General features: G+C 42.5%; 1 pseudogene; it reads right to left on the bottom strand.

The window, feature by feature from the left end:
* Nucleotides 1–4,311: 4,311 nt before the first annotated feature.
* Nucleotides 4,312–17,053, bottom strand: part of LOC138434486 (large ribosomal subunit protein uL18-like) — a 76,325-nt pseudogene continuing 63,583 nt past the window's right edge.

A 17,053-nucleotide genomic window follows, 5' to 3' on the forward strand; every position in this document is an offset into this window, starting at 1 on the left:
TTCAAAGGTTCCCAGATAGAAAAGCTTAAACCTGAATGCATCCCTTGGGGAGGGTCTTCGTGGACCTGCTGCCTTCCTCAGTTAGCACTGTAGGAGTCCAGCTGCTGCCAGAAGTGGTCAGGGGGAGGGAGTGGTTCTAGCTTTTAGAAAATAAAACAGAATTTAGTAGCTGAGCCTTGAGAGGAGAGAGAACAGGGAAGATACAGGGCTAAGCAGTCTCATGTTCAAGGGCTTCCACGGTCTGTCTCCAGTTTGCCTTCCAGATTATGTCCACCCCTGACCCCCAGAAACAACAAATGACTCCTGGTGAATGAATGAACATGTTGCTGTCTTCTGTGCCTCTGTTTGCTGTGCCCTCTGCTGACTCACTCCTACTGACTTCAAGACTGAGCTAAAAGTCACCCTCTGAGATATCTTCCTTTAGCTAGTGCATGGTCTCACTTGGAGACCTTGTGGAATTGCAGATCTTAATTCAGTAGGTTTGAGGTGGGACCGAGACTGTGTTTCTAATAAGTTCTGGGGAATAGAGATCTGTGGACCACATACTGGTCTGTGGAACACATTTTGAGTAGCAAGGCTCTAGATCTCATTTTTTTTTTTTTTTTTTGATGGAGGGACTTAAGTCTGTAAAAGTTATTATAAGGGAAACAAGATATTTTGCAATGACTCAAGCTAATTTGGCATTGGTAATTGTTCTGGTAGATATTTAGGGTGGCCAAGTGTCCTGGTTTGCCTAGTATTCTGGTGTTTCCTGAGACATGGGGCTTTCAATGTCCTGGACAAAACAGATTTTCAGAGCTCTAATAGTTTCAGGTGGGTGGGACTATAAATCATCTTCCTTACAACCTCTACACCAGCTGAGGTCTTTGATAAAATTCTGCTAAAGTTACAAATGTTTATTAGCCAGACAGTAAAAGAACAGTCCTGTAACTCACTCTTGAGGCTTTGGGGGCCCATTCTCTGCCTTTGGCACTGTAAACAGCACTAGCATGATCGGTTCTCTTTAAGGTGAACATAAGGATTTTATAAGATGGAGCCAGCCAACTTTGGAGTAGGTTCAAGTGACTATCCTCTATGGAAAGAGACACAGGACAAAAGGAACACTAGACCTCAGGCACAAAACCCAAAATGTTAGACTGCTTGAATTTGTATATTTTATTCAAGCATGAGCAATGGGCTTAATTCTGCACCCAGTAAGGAGCCCTGAGGGTTTTAGAGCTTCTTCAGGGGTATTAGGTTCAGCCAGAGAAATAACTCTGTGCCTCTCTCAGACTTAATTAGATTAAGGTTTTGTTGGTCTTTTTTGATATTTTGCCTGGAAGGTGAGTGAAAGTTCATTTCAAGAAAGGACTACCATTCAAAGCTATTTTATTCCACATTGCAGTATATCCCAGATAAAACCCCCTTGAGATTCCTGTATTCTTGTTCAACATCAGGAAGAAAGAGGGGCACAAAATTGGTTTCTCTGGGCTCTGAGGAGCACACAAAATAGCAAGACCCCTCCCAGGGTTCAGAGAAGCCAAATCATGTGGGGTCCAAGGGCTGCTTTGAAGTTGCTTCAAGCTTTTTTTCCTGAAGATCTCTTTCTGATTGAGCCTTAGTCTCTTAAAAACATTTAGAAGAATCACTTCTACTTGTATTCCTGGAAAAAAGGAGAGAGAAGGAGAAAAACTATATCTTTGCCTCTAGGCCTTTCAGAAGAAACCAGCTGGGGGACTGGAGGCTGGGCTGCTGAGATGGAAGTTCTGTGAACAGATTTTTCAGAGCAAGTGCTAGCGGTTAGTGAACCTTTCATCCTCCCTGTGGATTTGTACACCAACCTCTAATACCCATTCAGCAAAGCAACTTCACCTTTCACCTACTTTCTTTGTTTTCCAGCTGTTTGGTGTGTGCTCTGTGTGCACATGTGAGCAATTCTTGATGATATTGTTTACTTATACCATTTTTTCCTGAACAGAGAAAGAAAAGACATCCTCACTGAGGATGTAAAAGTTAGGATACTAAGGGGGTATGAGTATGTTAGTGTAGGAAGTGACCCCAAGGGGATCCAGATTATGGCCCACAGTTGGATGACAGCCCTGACTTCACACAAAGATCCTTCATTTTGTAGATGATGAAACTGAAACTTGCAGAGGGGAAATAGCTTATGTTGAGGCTGGGAAATAAGTGGATCTGAAAGATTTTTTTAATGCTCAAAATTGATGGAGTCTCAGGGTTGAAAGGGATCTTAATTTCATCTGCAACTTCAAGTAGATGCCTGAATTCTGGTGTCTGAGTCCTTGTAAAGTAGCCCTATGGCCAGTGCTGGCCTCACTGAGTAATGGGGTGATCATTACTGTTACAAAAGTGGGCCGCCTTTTGATAATTTTGTTGGGTATAGGATATTTTGACAAGACCATGTTTTGAACTCTCTTTCTGAATACATTAATTTCAGTTAGAATTATATCAATATTGATGAATTTTCATTGAGAAGGTATTTCTTGGAGCAAACTTCATTTGACTTTGATCAGTTCATTGTAGGACACCTAAAAATCTTTCATTTCCACAACGGATGAAGCCTCTCCTAAATATAACTCTATTATTTGGGACAGAATATCTTGTAACTAAGAGTTCTGTAGAACAAATTTAGGAAATGTTGATCTGAGCAGTGGAATGAAATTCTAAAAAAGATACATGTAAATTTCAGGTTTTTGAATCAGATAATATTTTAAATATAATAGAGGAATTTATCACTGAAAAGCAACCAATGGAACACATATTGCTAAGTGAGAAGAACCATATTTGTATAACACATATCAATTTTAATTAATACATATTATAAGTCATTTGGAAGTATGTATATAAATGTCTTAATGCTTATTTTGTACATGAAGTTTTGGGAGACTTTCATATTTTATTTTGCTTGTCTATATTTTCTAAATTTCTAAATTGAATAGTACTCTAACAAAAAAAAGTCTCAAAATATCCAATGATAAATCCTTTAGAAAGACGAAGGATGCTTTTGGTAGGGAGAATGAGCATTATCCCCTCTTTCATCTTCTTTGTAGCTCAGGGGGAGTCTCATCTTCTCTGAGAGATACATAGCTAAACTATTGTTTTCCTTCTTAAAAAAATTATTTTGTCTGTGCTGGGACTTTGTTATTGCACAAACTTTCTCTAGTTGTGGAGAGTGGGAGCTACTCTCTAGTTGTGGTGTGAGGGCTTCTCATTGCGGTGGCTTCTCTTGTGGCAGAGCACACGCTCTAGGGTGCATGGGCTGCAGTAGCTGCAGCTTGTGGGCTCAAGAGTGCCAGTTCAGTCGTTGCGGTGCATAGGGTTAGTTGTTCTGTGGCATGTAGGATCTTCCTGGACTTTGAGGGATCAAACTGGTGTCCCTTGCATTGCAAGGCAGATTCTTAACCACTGGACCACCAGGAAAGCCCCTTCCTTCTTTTTCTGTCAAAAACTACCATGATACCTGCCTGCATATCAAATCTAATCTCCTCTGCTTTATTGTTAAGACCTTGTATAATCTCTCAGATTCACCTAATTTGGTCCCATTTTTTAAATTTAAATTTTTATTTAATTTTGCAGTATAGTTGACTTACAATGTTGCATTAGTTTCAGGTATACAGCTGATTCAGTTATACACATACATGTATCCATTCTTTTTCAGATTCTTTTCCCATGTGGGTGTTTATAGAATAATGAGGAGAGTTTCCTGTGCTATACAGTAGGTCCTTGTTGATGATCTATTTTATATGTAGGAATGTATATGTGTTAGTCCCAAACTCCTACTTTATCCCTCCCCTCAACATTTCCCTTTCCTTAACCATAAATTTGTTTTCAAAGTCTGTAAATCTGTCTCTGCTTTGCAGAAACATTCATTTGTTATCTTTTTTTAAGATTCCATGTATAAGTGATACCATATGATATTTGTCTTTGTCTGATTTACTTAGTGTGATAATCTCTAGGTCCATCCATGTTGTTGCAGATGGCATTATGTTCCCATTCTTTTTTTTTTTTTTTCTTGTTTGATATGTTTATTATTGTCTTTACCTGAAAAATCCAGATAGAAGATTGTGGTTTGGTTTATTAATTCCTGGGCTTCTCTTGTGGCTCAGCTGGTAAAGAATCCGCCTGCAATGTGGGAGATCTGGGTTCGATCCCTGGGTTGGGAAGATCCCCTGGAGAAGGAAAAGGCTACCCACTCCAGTCTTCTGGCCTGGAGAATTCCGTGGACTATACAGTCCATGGGGTCACAAAGAGTAGGACATGACTGAGCAACTTTCACTTTCACTTTATTAACTCCCAGCAGCCCATTCCTGAGTTCTAAGGAAGCTTGCCTTCTTCCGAGCTACCTGATCTTTCTTCTGAGCAAGTGACATTTTGGGCTGATTCCACCTCTTCTTTTTAACTTCTTTCTTAGGGTTCTTCTCATACACTGGATTCTCTCATATTGCAGCATGAGCTTTTTTATACATCTCCTCCATCATGTATGGAGTTATGTTGTTCTTTATGAATGGAGAGAATTGTTTCTTGTAGGCATCCTCATCCTCTTCAATCAGATAACACATGTAATCTGCAGCATTCTGCCCCATGATGTGCTTTCGGTGTACCTCAGCACTGAATTCTTTGTTTTCTGAATCATAACTAGGGAACCATTTGGTACTGTGAGGGATAGACAAACCTTCATTGCCAGCTCCCTTCAGGGCCCCAGAAACTATTCTCAGTAGTGGTCCTGGCAAGTCCTGCATCAAAGTAACAGGTGAAGGTACCAGGTTGACTATCAACGCTTTCCACATTGTATTCCTCTCCAGTCACCTCGACTTGGCCTTCATAAATTTTGTCCATACCAAACCTATTCAGAAGCCTGCAGGCCAGCAGCAGGCCAGTACAGTGTGCCACAGCATAATTTGTCAGGCCAACCTTCGCACCATACTTTGGGAGTTCGTGAGCATAAACTGCACAAACTGTTATATGTCCTTCTATACAGGCATAAGCAGTCTGACAAATGATATCTCTGTTACATGAATGATCATTCTGTAATTGGATGTGTTGTACTTATTTTTATCTTGGGTTACCAATCGTTTCTGAGCATAGTAGTCAGTTTTGCCCTCTTGCCGTCTGAATTTTACTCAGTATCTCTTGAAGTCAGCTGTGTTCTGGAAAACTTTAACCCCATACTGTAGAACAGAACCCCAACTCTGCAGCTTGCCACAGAGCTCTACGGTCCCATTCTTACAGGACTCACTCCAGTCAAGTTCATTTCTTGTCTGCAGACCTCTGGACCTAAGCTCTTTTCTGCTTCATTGTCATTATTTTTTCTAGATTAGAATGCCCTTTCTATCTCTCTAAATTCTAGCCATTTGTTTGATAAGACCCCACACTGATTTTTCCCTTTTCTGACTTCTGGTGGCAGTTCTAGTCTGTACTGTACTATACAACATTCGCAGATTTATTATGCTTTTCTAGGCTCAGCCCTTGATGCTGGATGGCAGTGGCTAACTTATCTTGCTGGCTGGAGGCTCTGAATACTTTGAAGACATATTGATAGTGAAGAAATAGCCAAGAATGATGCAATGAGTTGGAATCCAGAGAAACGGACCAAGTAGACCTCAGTTGCAGTGGCTGAGAAACACTAGAGCAAGTAGAGGGGCATGCAGTGTGGATAAGCATAGACTGATTCTCTTATTCCAGTTGAGAGAATCCTAAAGAAGGGCTCTGGTTAGCTCTCCCAGGATCAAGAGCTTCATCCCTAACTAACCAAATGTGCTGGGGAAGACAAGGCCATGTAGGAATTTGCCATATGGATGGGGTGGGGCGAATAGTTCCTCTGAGGAGGGGTTTTGGCCAAACATGGATGGCTTATGGATATCTAATATATTAAAAGCACAGCAGTGATTATCCACTGGTAATGTCCAGTATAAGAGTGTAGGTCAGTATGCTGGAAATCAGGAAGGAAGAACTATGGTGTAGCATACCACCCTTCCTATTGTTAGAACAGAGTCAACAAGTCTTTATGGAGACTCCCTGGGGACTTGATAATTGTTGGACTAGCCTTCAACTCTGTACACTGTCATTTTTTTCCCCCTGTTACATTAACCCTAGGACCTGTGGCTCCATTTAGACACCCAACAGCCTTGACATTTCTCTGCTCTGCAAGGAACCACTGACAACTTGCACTGTTATCTTGGTCTTAATGACTGCTAAGTCACTTCATTTCCCAGAGGGAGACTATGAAATCATCAACAGTGTCAGGTCACTGGCAGCCTTAAGCTCTGGATGGAATGTTTCCAGGAAGAAATGCGAGTGAGAAAAGGAGCTGGACACTTCCTTTTAGAGGAAGACTGTTAGCTCATCCTGGGAAGGTCAGCTGGATGGTGGCAGAGTATAGAAGTATTAGCATTAAATGCTTAACTCTGGACCGGTCTTCCCCAGCACTAGGGGGCACCAAAGTCAGCAACTTCCTGATTCTTAAGGCTGGTAGCATGTCAGCTGTTAGGAAATAAGATGAGGGACAAAGCTGTGAGGTAGGGAAGATGGCATGGCATGAAGACCCTGGCATGTCTAGGTCCCTTTTGTCCATCTCTACCTGCTCTGTTCTGGCTTCTGCTGGTTGATCTGGGCTCTCCAGCTGCCTACCTGCCACCGTACCCCTAATTCTTATAGCTGCTGGGTTTTTGACCCACTACTTCTTTCAGAATTTATGCCTTTGCTTCATTTGTTTGGCATGTGGATATTTGTTGGACTCTGCAGTGCTCCTTTGAACCTTGTCTTTTTGTGACATATTATGGAGGTGGTTTATCCAGGTGACCCAAGACAGCGCAAGCTCTGCATCCTACATCCTGGCACCTGGCTCTAAGCTTTCTAGTACAGCTTCCGAATATACTGGGTGGAGTTTCTTTCCTTGCTGGGCCTCCACAGTGCTGTAAAGGACTTAATCCTCCACAGTGCTGTATTAGCATTGCCTGTTAACTCATAACTGGATCCCCTCTAGCCCAAATCAAACGCATCTCTGTACCCTTGGCTTCTGTCACAGAGCGGCATTAACCATGACTGTGAAGTGATTGGAAAATGCTCACTGTCACCTCTGAGTGTGGCCTGGACTTTTCCTCCAAAAATATGACTTGCTTTTCCCTGTCTGTCTGTCCTTGTGTTCAGATGCAACTAATCACCACACTCCTCTTCTCCTTTTCCACCTACTCTGTTTGCTTTTCCTACCAGTCTGTCTGAGAGAGAGTGCAGTGTGGTGGTTAAGAACATAGATCCTAAATAGGATTTTCTGGTTTTAAATCCTGGTTTTATTACTTATGAACTGTGCAACTGTTAGCAAGTTACTTTGCCTGTCTGTACCTCAGTTTCTTCCTCTGTAGAGTGGGAATAATAAGAATAGGACCAACCTCACAGGGCTGTTGAGAACATTAAATGTGTTACAATGAACAGTGTACTTGGAATAGGATTTGGTACACAGCAGGCGTTCTAGAAGTGTTAGCTGTTCTTACTGTTCTCTGTCTTCACTGCTCAGCCAAAAGTAAAGGTCATCTGACTTTGTTTCCTCTTGACTTCTTGGGCTTACCTACCTTCTTCTTGCACTCAACTTGTGTGCCTCAGTCTCATTCTCTGGTCCACTTAGCTAAATATTTACAAATATTTGCCGATTTCTTATAAGCTAACACTGAGCTGTAGCCCAGGAGATATCTAGACTCATTCCTTTTAAGCACCACCTCCTCTACTCATGGTTCTTTCCTCGGTCAAGTCCTGATTCAGACCTTGGTCTTTTAATGGCTAACTGTGGGGGCTGTGAAAAAGTAAGATTTATCTCTGCTGCTAGACAAAAATTTGACAAAGCTTTTTTGTAATGGGCTGGACAGTAAATTTTTTTTTGATAGAAGTATAGTTGATTTACAGTGTTGTATTATTAATAGTTTTGGTATATCGCAAAGTAATTGAGAAACATTTATGTGTATGTATATATGTATTTTTCATATTCTTTCCCATTATAATTTGTTATAAGATATTGAATATCATTTTCTGTGCTTTGCTTGTTGTTTATCTATTTTATGTATAGTGGTGGTGGTGGTGCTGCTGCTGCTGCTAAGTCGCTTCAGTCGTGTCCGAATCTGTGCGACCCCATAGATGGCAGCCCACCAGGCTCCCCCATCCCTGGGATTCTCTAGGCAAGAATACTGGAGTGGGTTGCCATTTTCTTCTCCAATGCATGAAAGTGAAAAGTCAAAGTGAAGGCGGTCAGTCGTGTCCGACTCTTCACGACCCCATGGACTGCAGCCTACCCGGCTCCTTCGTCCATGGGATTTTCCAGGCAAGAGGTATAGTGGTGTATATCTGTTAATTTCAATCTCCTAATTTATCCCTTCTTCCCTTTCCCCTTTGGTAACCATAAATTTGTCTGTGAGTCTGTTTCTGAGAAGGAAATGGCAACCCACTCCAGTATTCTTGCCTGGAGAATGCCACGGACGGAGGAGCCTGGTGGGCTACAGTCCGTGGGGTCGCAAAGAGTCGGACACGACTGAATGACTTCACTTCACTTCATCACTTTTTTAAAGATTCCATATATAAGTGATATCATTTGATATTTGTCTTTCTTTGTCTGACAGTTCACTTAGTATGATAATCTCTAATTCCGTTTATTAATATGTTTATTTGTGTGTGTATCACATCTTCTTTATCCATTCATCTGTTGATGGACATTTAGGTTTCTTCTGTGTCTTGGCTGTAGTGCTGCAGTGGTTGTTGGGGTACATGTATCTTTTTAAATTAGGGAATTAGAGTTTTCTCTGGATATGTGCCCAGGAGTGGAATTGCTAGGTCATATGGTAATTCTAAATTTTTAAAGCAACCTCTATACTGTTTTCCATAGCAGCTGCATGAATTTACATTCCTACCAATAGTGTGGGAGGGTTTCCTTTTCTCTATACCCTCTCTAGCATTTATTATGGTCATCATTCTGACTGGTGTGAGGTGATGCCTCATTGCAGTTTTGATGTGCATTTCTCTAATAATTAGCAATAATGAGTGTCTTTTTATGTGCCTGTTGGCCATCTCTATGTCTTCTTCAGAGAATTGTCTATGTAGGTCTTCTGCCCAGTCTTTGATTGTGTTGTTTGTTTTTTTGGTATTGAGTTGTATGAGCAGTTTGTCTATTTTAGAAATTAAGCCCTTATTGCTTACATTGTTTGCAAATAAATTCTCTAGTCTTTAGGTTGTCTTTTCATTTTGTTTATGGTTTCCTTTGCTGTGAAAAAATTTATAAGTTTGGTTAGACCCTATTTGTTTATTTTTTGCTTTTATTTCTATAATTTTGGGAGACTGACCTAAGAAAGCATAAATATGGTTCATGCCAGAGAGTGTTTCGCCTATGTTCTTTTCTAGGAGTTTTATGGTATCATGTCTTATATTTAATTGTTTAAGCTATTTTAAGTTTATTTTTGTGTGTTGTGTTGAGGGTGTGTTCTAACTTCAATGATTTACATGAAACTGTCCAGCTTTTCCAACACCACTTGCTGAAGAGACTGTCTTTTCTCCATTTTATATTCTTGCCTCCTTTGTTGAAGATTAACTGACCATAGGTGGGTGGGTTTATTTCTGGGCTCTTTATTCTGTTCCATTGATCCATATGCCTGTTTTTGTGCCAATACCACAATGTTTTGATTAGCTTCGTAGTATTGTCTGGAGGGTTATGCCTCCAGCTTCGTAGATATTTTAGGCTTTGCAGGCCACACAGGGTCTCTGTCTTATCTCCTCTTCTTCCTCTTCCTTCTTTCAGTTCAGTTCAGTCGCTCAGTCGTGTCCGACTCCTTGTGACCCCATGAATCGCAGCACGCCAGGCCTCCCTGTCCATCACCAACTCCCGGAGTTCACTCAAACTCACGTCCATCGAGTCAGTGATGCCATCCAGCCATCTCATCCTCTGTCGTCCCCTTCTCCTCCTGCCCGCAATCCCTCCCAGCATCAGAGTCTTTTCCAATGAGTCAACTCTTCGCATGAGGTGGCCAAAGTACTGGAGTTTCAGCTTTAGCATCATTCCTTCCAGAGAAATCCCACCCCTAACTTGAAGGCTGTATTAAATGAGTTTACAAGCCACATTTGATCATCAATAAGTCCCATGAGGGCAGGAACAATCTGTCTCATTACCCTGATGGTCTAATGCTACCCAGGCACATGATAAGCCTTTGATTAGTACTTGTTGAATAAATGAATAAACAATAAATGAGTTCAAACAAGCCTCTGGCTTCCAAAGTTAAGAGACAGAATTTCTGTGTAAGTTCTACAGTGAATAGGAGAACCCCAGGGAAGCGTTCTATTAAGCTGACTCCTTACTCTGTCTGCAGTTGTCAAAGGGTACAGGAGCTTTCCATGGAGTCTGCCTTAGCCTAAGTACCTACCTGCAATTCCACTGCCATCTTCTAGTTGAGAACCGAGCCTCCCTGTAGCCTCGGTTCCATACTAGCAGTGTGCTGGTAAATACTTAACAACCAGCTACCCAGAAAACAAGCAAACAATCCCTAATTTATAGTATTTCCCAATTTCCATGGTGTCAATACTTCCACCATGACCAATTTCATGCTATGAAATGAAGCCACTAAACTTGAAGCTGGGAAGAGAGATGCCATTAAACCATGCTCCCTGCCCTGCTCACCTCTGCAGTCCTAAGCACCATATGCCTCCTTGGAGAGTAATTGAAAGAAACGTTAGCTCTCACAATCTCTGCCTTTAGGATTGGGCTCTTCTCTGTGTTTTGGTGGATGGGTACTATTATCTTGCCTTCCCAGACTTCCTGGATTTTGGCCTTTGCCTGCTTTGATCCCCAGGCCCTGAGTGCTCATTGACCTCCTGACTCCCTGCTTCTTGCAGAACACAGATGGCTGGACTCTTCCTGATCTACCCTAGCTTCCTGGATGTCAGGTTTCTGATGTGTTTCCGAGCACAGAGACACACAGCCACTCTACCTCCTGCAGGGTCGTCTGGTTTCCAGGCTGTGATGTGCTTTGACCACTCACTTCCAATTCTCACAGCACACCTCTCTTGACTGCTGGGAGGTTAACTCTCATCCTGCTGATTGGGAACTCAGTTCCCAGCTCATTTCTTCTTGCTGTGTCTTGGCTTCTGTTTAATTAGTACCATCTGCTTCTAAATCTTTATATAATTTTCATCTTTATTGATTCACACAAAAATAATTACTGGGTGCATTTTTTGTGTACCATGCTATGTCTAGGCACCCAGGATACCTCAGTGAACAAAACAAGTAGGATTCTCTGTCCTTGGGGGGCTTATAATAAAGTGTGAGGAAGCTCATACTAAACAATAGGAGTAATAAATCATATATTACAAAAGAAGGTGATAAGTAGGATGGAAAAAGTAGGGAAAGATGTGTTGACAGTGCTGATAGGAGGCACATGGTTAGAGTGGCCTCTTTGAGAAGGTAACATTCAAGTAAAGCCTTGCAACACATTCTGTACTCTCATACACAACATCTACTCATCATCAACTCCTGCTCATACAGGTATGTGGCTCACTTTAGCCTGAGAATTTCCAGGATTTGTTTCTCACAGTTGGACTGTTTGCTGTAAGAGAGAAGGAGAAAGTATTGTGATTATATGCTTGGGCTTTGGTATATGATTTTGAATCCCTGCTCTCTGGTCAATTAGGACAGCTATTGAGGTTTCCATAATCTATTGGACAATGAGTTTCTTGAGGGGAGGGACTGGATCTCTCTTGCTCACCCTATAGCCCCCATGCCTAGTAGAATCTGACCTCTGTCAGTGTTGCTTATTAGCCTTTTTGTCCTGGGAAAATTCCTTTCTGAGATTTCAATTCCTTATATGTAAAATTGGGATGTTAATAATGATAATATAAATATCCACCTCATAGGGTTGCTCTATGAGTTAAATCCAGCTGCATGGTGCTGGAGCGGCAGCTGCGCAGTGCTGGAGTGACTTTGAGGGGATACCCCATGTTCAAGGTCAGAGAAGCCACAGCAAGATTGTATGAGGGGCAAATTCACATTTAGAATCAATCCCCACTCCCCCCAGAGAGGCTTGGAGGGCTCAAACAAACCTTGTTGCACCAGGACCCAGAGACCCCACAGAGACTGAGACAAAACTGTGTTTAAGCATCTTCTATGGAGGTATGGGTCAGCAGTGGACTGCTGCAGGGGCAGGGGCTCTGGGTGCAGCAGACTTGGGTAGGCATAAGCTCTCTTGGAGGAGGTCGCCATTAACCCCACCATAGAGCTGCCAGAACTTACACAGGAATTGGAAGTAGACTCTTGGAGGGCACAAACAGAACTTTGTGTGCACCAGGACCCAGGAGAAAGGAGCAATGATCCCACAAGAGACTGACCCAAACTTGCCCAGAAGTGTCCAGGAGTCTCTAGTGGAGGTGTAGGTCGGTGGTGCCCTGCTGCAGGGTTGGGGGCACTGAGTGTAGCAGTACATACATGGGACCTTTTGAAGGAGGTCACCATTATCTTCATTCAGTTCAGTTCAGTTGCTCAGTTGTGTCCGACTCTTTGCGACCCCATGAATCGCAGCACAAGGCCTCCCTGTCCATCACCATCTCCCGGAGTTCACTCAGATTCACCTTCATCTAGGCAGTGATGCCATCCAGTCATCTCATTCTCTGTCATCCCCTTCTCCTCCTGCCCCCAATCCCCCCCAGCATCAGAGTTTTTTCCAATGAGTCAACTCTTCACATGAGGTGGCCAAACTATTGGAGTTTCAGCGTTAGCATCATTCCTTCCGAAGAAATCCCAGGGCTGATCTCCTTCAGAATGGACTGGTTTGATCTCCTTGCAGTCCAAGGGACTCTCAAGAGTCTTCTCCAACACCACGGTTCAAAAGAATCAATTCTTCGGTGCTCAGCTTTCTTCACAGTCCAACTCTCATATCCATACATGACTACTGGAAAAACCTCCCTCGCAGTTTCAGTTCAGTTTAGTTGAGTCGCTCAGTTGTGTCCGACTCTTTGTGACTCCATGAATCACAGCATGCCAGGCCTCCCTGTCCATCACCAACTCTCGGAGTTCACTCAAACTCATGTCCATCGAGTCGATGATGCCATCCAGCCATCTCATCCTCTGTTGTCCCCTTCTCCTCCTGCCCCCAATCCCTCCCAGCATCAGGGTCTTTTCCAATGAGTCAACTCTTTGCATTAGGTGGCCAAAGTATTGGAGTTTCAGCTTCAGCATCAGTTTGGCCACAGGTAAATAACAGGGAGGGAACACAGCTCCACCCATCAACAGAAAATTGAATTAAAGATTTACTGAGCATGGCCCCCTCATCAGAACAAGACCCAGTTTTCCCCTCAGTCAGTCTCTCCCATCAGGAAGCTTCCATAAGCCTCTTATTCTTCTCCATCAGAGGGCAGACAGACTGAAAACCACAATCACAGAAAACTAACCAAACTGATCACATGGACCACAGCCTTGTCTAACTCAATGAAACTCTGAGCCATGCCATGTAGCGCCCCCCAAGGTAGATGGGTCATGGTGGCGAGTTCTGACAAAATGTGGTGCACTAGAGAAGTGACTGGCAGACCACTTCGGTATTCTTGCCTTGAGAACCGCATGAACAGTATAAAAAGACAAAAAGATAGGAGGGCATTGAAAGATGAACTCCCCAAGTTGGTAGGTGCCCAATATGCTACTGGAGATCAGTGGAGAAGTAACTCCAGAAAGAATGAAGAGACGGAGCCAAAGCAAAAACAACACATGATTGTGGATGAGGCTGGTTACAGAAGCAAAGTCCAATGTTGTAAAGAGCAATATTGCATAGGAATCTGGAATGTTAGGTCCATGAATCAAGGCAAATTGGAAGTGGTCAAACAGGAGATGGCAAGAGTGAACATCAACATTTTAGGAATCAGCAAACTAAAATGGACTGGAATGGGTGAATTTAACTTAGATGACCATTATATCTACTACTGTGGGCAAGAATCCATTAGAAGAAATGGAGTAGCCATCATAGTCAACAAAACAGTCCAAAATGCAGTACTTGGATGCAATCCCCAAAACAACAGAATGATCTCTGTTCATTTCCAAGGCAAACCATTCAATATCACGGTAATCCAATTCTATGCCCTGACCAATAATGTTGAAGAAGCTGAAGTTGAATGGTTCTATGAAGCCCTACAAGACCTTCTAGAACTAACACCTCCAAAAGATGTTCTTTTCATTATAGGGGACTGGAATGCAAAAGTAGGAAGTCAAGAAACATCTGGAGTAACAGGCAAATTTGGCCTTGGAGTACAGAAAGAAGCAGGGCAAAGGCTAGTAGAGTTTTGCCAAGAGAACACACTGGTCATAGCAAACATCCTCTTCCAACAACACAAGAGAAGACTCTACACATGGACATCACCAGATGGTCAACACCGAAGTCAGATTGATTATATTCTTTGTAGCCAAAGATGGAGAAGCTCTATACAGTCAGCAAAAACAAGACCAGGAGCTGACTATAGCTCAGATCATGAACTCCTTATTGCCAAATTCAGAATTGAAGAAAGTACAGAAAACCACTAGACCATTCAGGTATGACCTAAATCAAATCCTTTATGATTATACAGTGGAATTGATAAATAGATTCATGGGATTAGATCTGACAGACAGAGTGCCTGTAGAACTATGGACAGAGGTTTGTGACATTGTACAGGAGACAGGGATCAAGACCATCCCCAAGAAAAAGAAATGCAAAAACCCAAATGGCTGTCTGAGGAGGCCTTACAAATAGCTGTGAAAAGAAGAGAAGCTAAAAGCAAAGGAGAAAAGGAAGGATATACCCATTTGAATGCAGAGTTCCAAAGAATAACAAGGAGAGACAAGAAAGCCTTCCTCAGTGATCAATGCAAAGAAATAGAGGAAAATAATAGAATGGGAAAGACTAGAGATCTCTTCAAGAAAATTAGAGATACCATGGGAACATTTCATGCAAAGTGAATGTGAAGTCTCTCAGTCGTGTCCGACTCTTTGCAGCCCCATGGACTGTAGGCCACCAGGCTCCTCCATCCATGGGATTTTCTAGGCAAGAATACCAGAGTGGGTTGCTATCTCCTTCTCCAGGAGATCTTCCCCACCCAGGGATTGAACCTGGGTCTCCCGCACTGTAGGCAGGCTCCTTACCCTCTGAGCCACCCAGGAAGTCATTTCATGCAAAGATGGGCTCAATAAAGGACAGAAATGGTATGGACCTAACAGAAGCAGAAGATATTAAGAAGAGGTGGCAAGAATACACAGAAGAGCTATACCAAAAAACAAACAAACAAACAAACAAACAAAAAACTTCACTACCAAGATAATCACAATGGTGTGATCACTCACCTAGAGCCAGACATTCTGGAATGTGAAGTCAAGTGGGCCTTAGGAAGCATCACTAAGAACAAAGCTAGTGGGTGATGGAATTCCAGTTGAGCTATTTCAAATCCTAAAAGATGATGCTGTGAAAGTGCTGCAGTCAATATGCCAGAAAATTTGGAAAACTCAACAGTGGCTACAGGACTGGAAAAGGTCAGTTTTCATTCCAATCCCACAGAAAGGCAATGCCAAAGAATACTCAAACTATCTGCCCAATTGCACTCATCTCACACAATAGTAAAGTAATGCTCAAAATTCTCCAAGGAAGGCTTCAACAGTATGTGAACTGTGAACCTCCAGATGTTCAAGCTGGATTTAGAGAACGCAGAGGAACCAGAGATCAAATTGCCAACATCTGTTGGGTCATTGAAAAAGCAAGAGAGTTCCAGAGAAACATCTATTTCTGCTTTATTGACTAAGCCAATGCCTTTGACTGTGTGGATCACCACAAACTGTGGAAAATTCTGAAAGAGATGGGAATACCAGACCACCTGACCTGCCTCCTGAGAAATCTGTATGCAGGTCAGGAAGCAACAGTTAGAACTGGACATGGAACAACAGACTGGTTCCAAATAGGAAAAGGAGTACGTCAAGGCTGTATATTGTCACCCTGCTTATTTAATAACTTATATGCAGAGTACATCATGGGAAATGCTGGGCTGTAGGAAGCGCAAGCTGGAATAAGATTGCCGGGAGAAATACCAATAACCTCAGATATGCAGATGATACCACTCTTATGGCAGAAAGCAGAGAAGAACTAAAGAGCCTCTTGTTGAAAGTGAAAGAGGAGAGTGAAAAAGTTGGCTTAAAGCTCAACATTCAGAAAACGAAGATCATGGCATCTGGTCCCATCACTTCCTGGCAAATAGATGGGGAAACATTGGAAACAGTGACAGACTTTATTTTGGGGGGCTCCAAAATCACTACAGATGGTGACTGCAGCCATGAAATTAAAAGACACTTGCTCCTTGGAAGAAAAGTTATGACTAACCTAGGCAGCATATTAAAAAGCAGAGACATTTCTTTGCCAACAAAGGCCCATCTAGTCAAAGCTATGGTTTTCCCAGGAGTCACGTATGGATGTGAGAGTTGGACTATAAAGAATTGATTGCCAAAGAATTGATGCATTTAAACTGTGGTGTTGGAGAAGACTCTTGAGAGTCCCTTGGACTGCAAGGAGATCCAACTAGTCCATCGTAAAGGAGATCAGTCCTGAGTGTTCATTAGAAGGACTGATGTTGAAACTGAAACTCCAATACTTTGGCCACCTGATGCAAAGAGCTGGCTCATTTGAAAAGACCCTGATACTGGGTAAGACTGAAGGCATGTGGAGAACGGAATGACAGAGGATGAGACGGTTGGATGGCATCGCCGACTCAATGGACATGAGTTTGAGTAAACTCCAGGAGTTGGTGATGGACACAGAGGCCTGGCGTACTGCAATCCATGAGGTTGCAACGAGTCAGACATGACTGAGCCCCTGAACTGTCTGACAGATGAATTAAATCATAACAATTTATAATATGTGTAGAGCACTTGGCACAGAGCCTAGTACACAGAGAGTGCTTGCTAAATAAATATTAGGAGTGGTCACTGTTGTTAGAGTCACCATACAGAATTAATGTTCTCCAGTTGAAGAGATGTTATTCTGGAAATATTCCTTGCTTCCCTAATAAGTTAGTCCCATTGCCAAGCCTATACAGTGCT

The sequence above is a fragment of the Ovis canadensis genome, chromosome 2 (assembly GCF_042477335.2).
Source record: "Ovis canadensis isolate MfBH-ARS-UI-01 breed Bighorn chromosome 2, ARS-UI_OviCan_v2, whole genome shotgun sequence".
Classification (NCBI taxonomy): domain Eukaryota; kingdom Metazoa; phylum Chordata; class Mammalia; order Artiodactyla; family Bovidae; genus Ovis; species Ovis canadensis.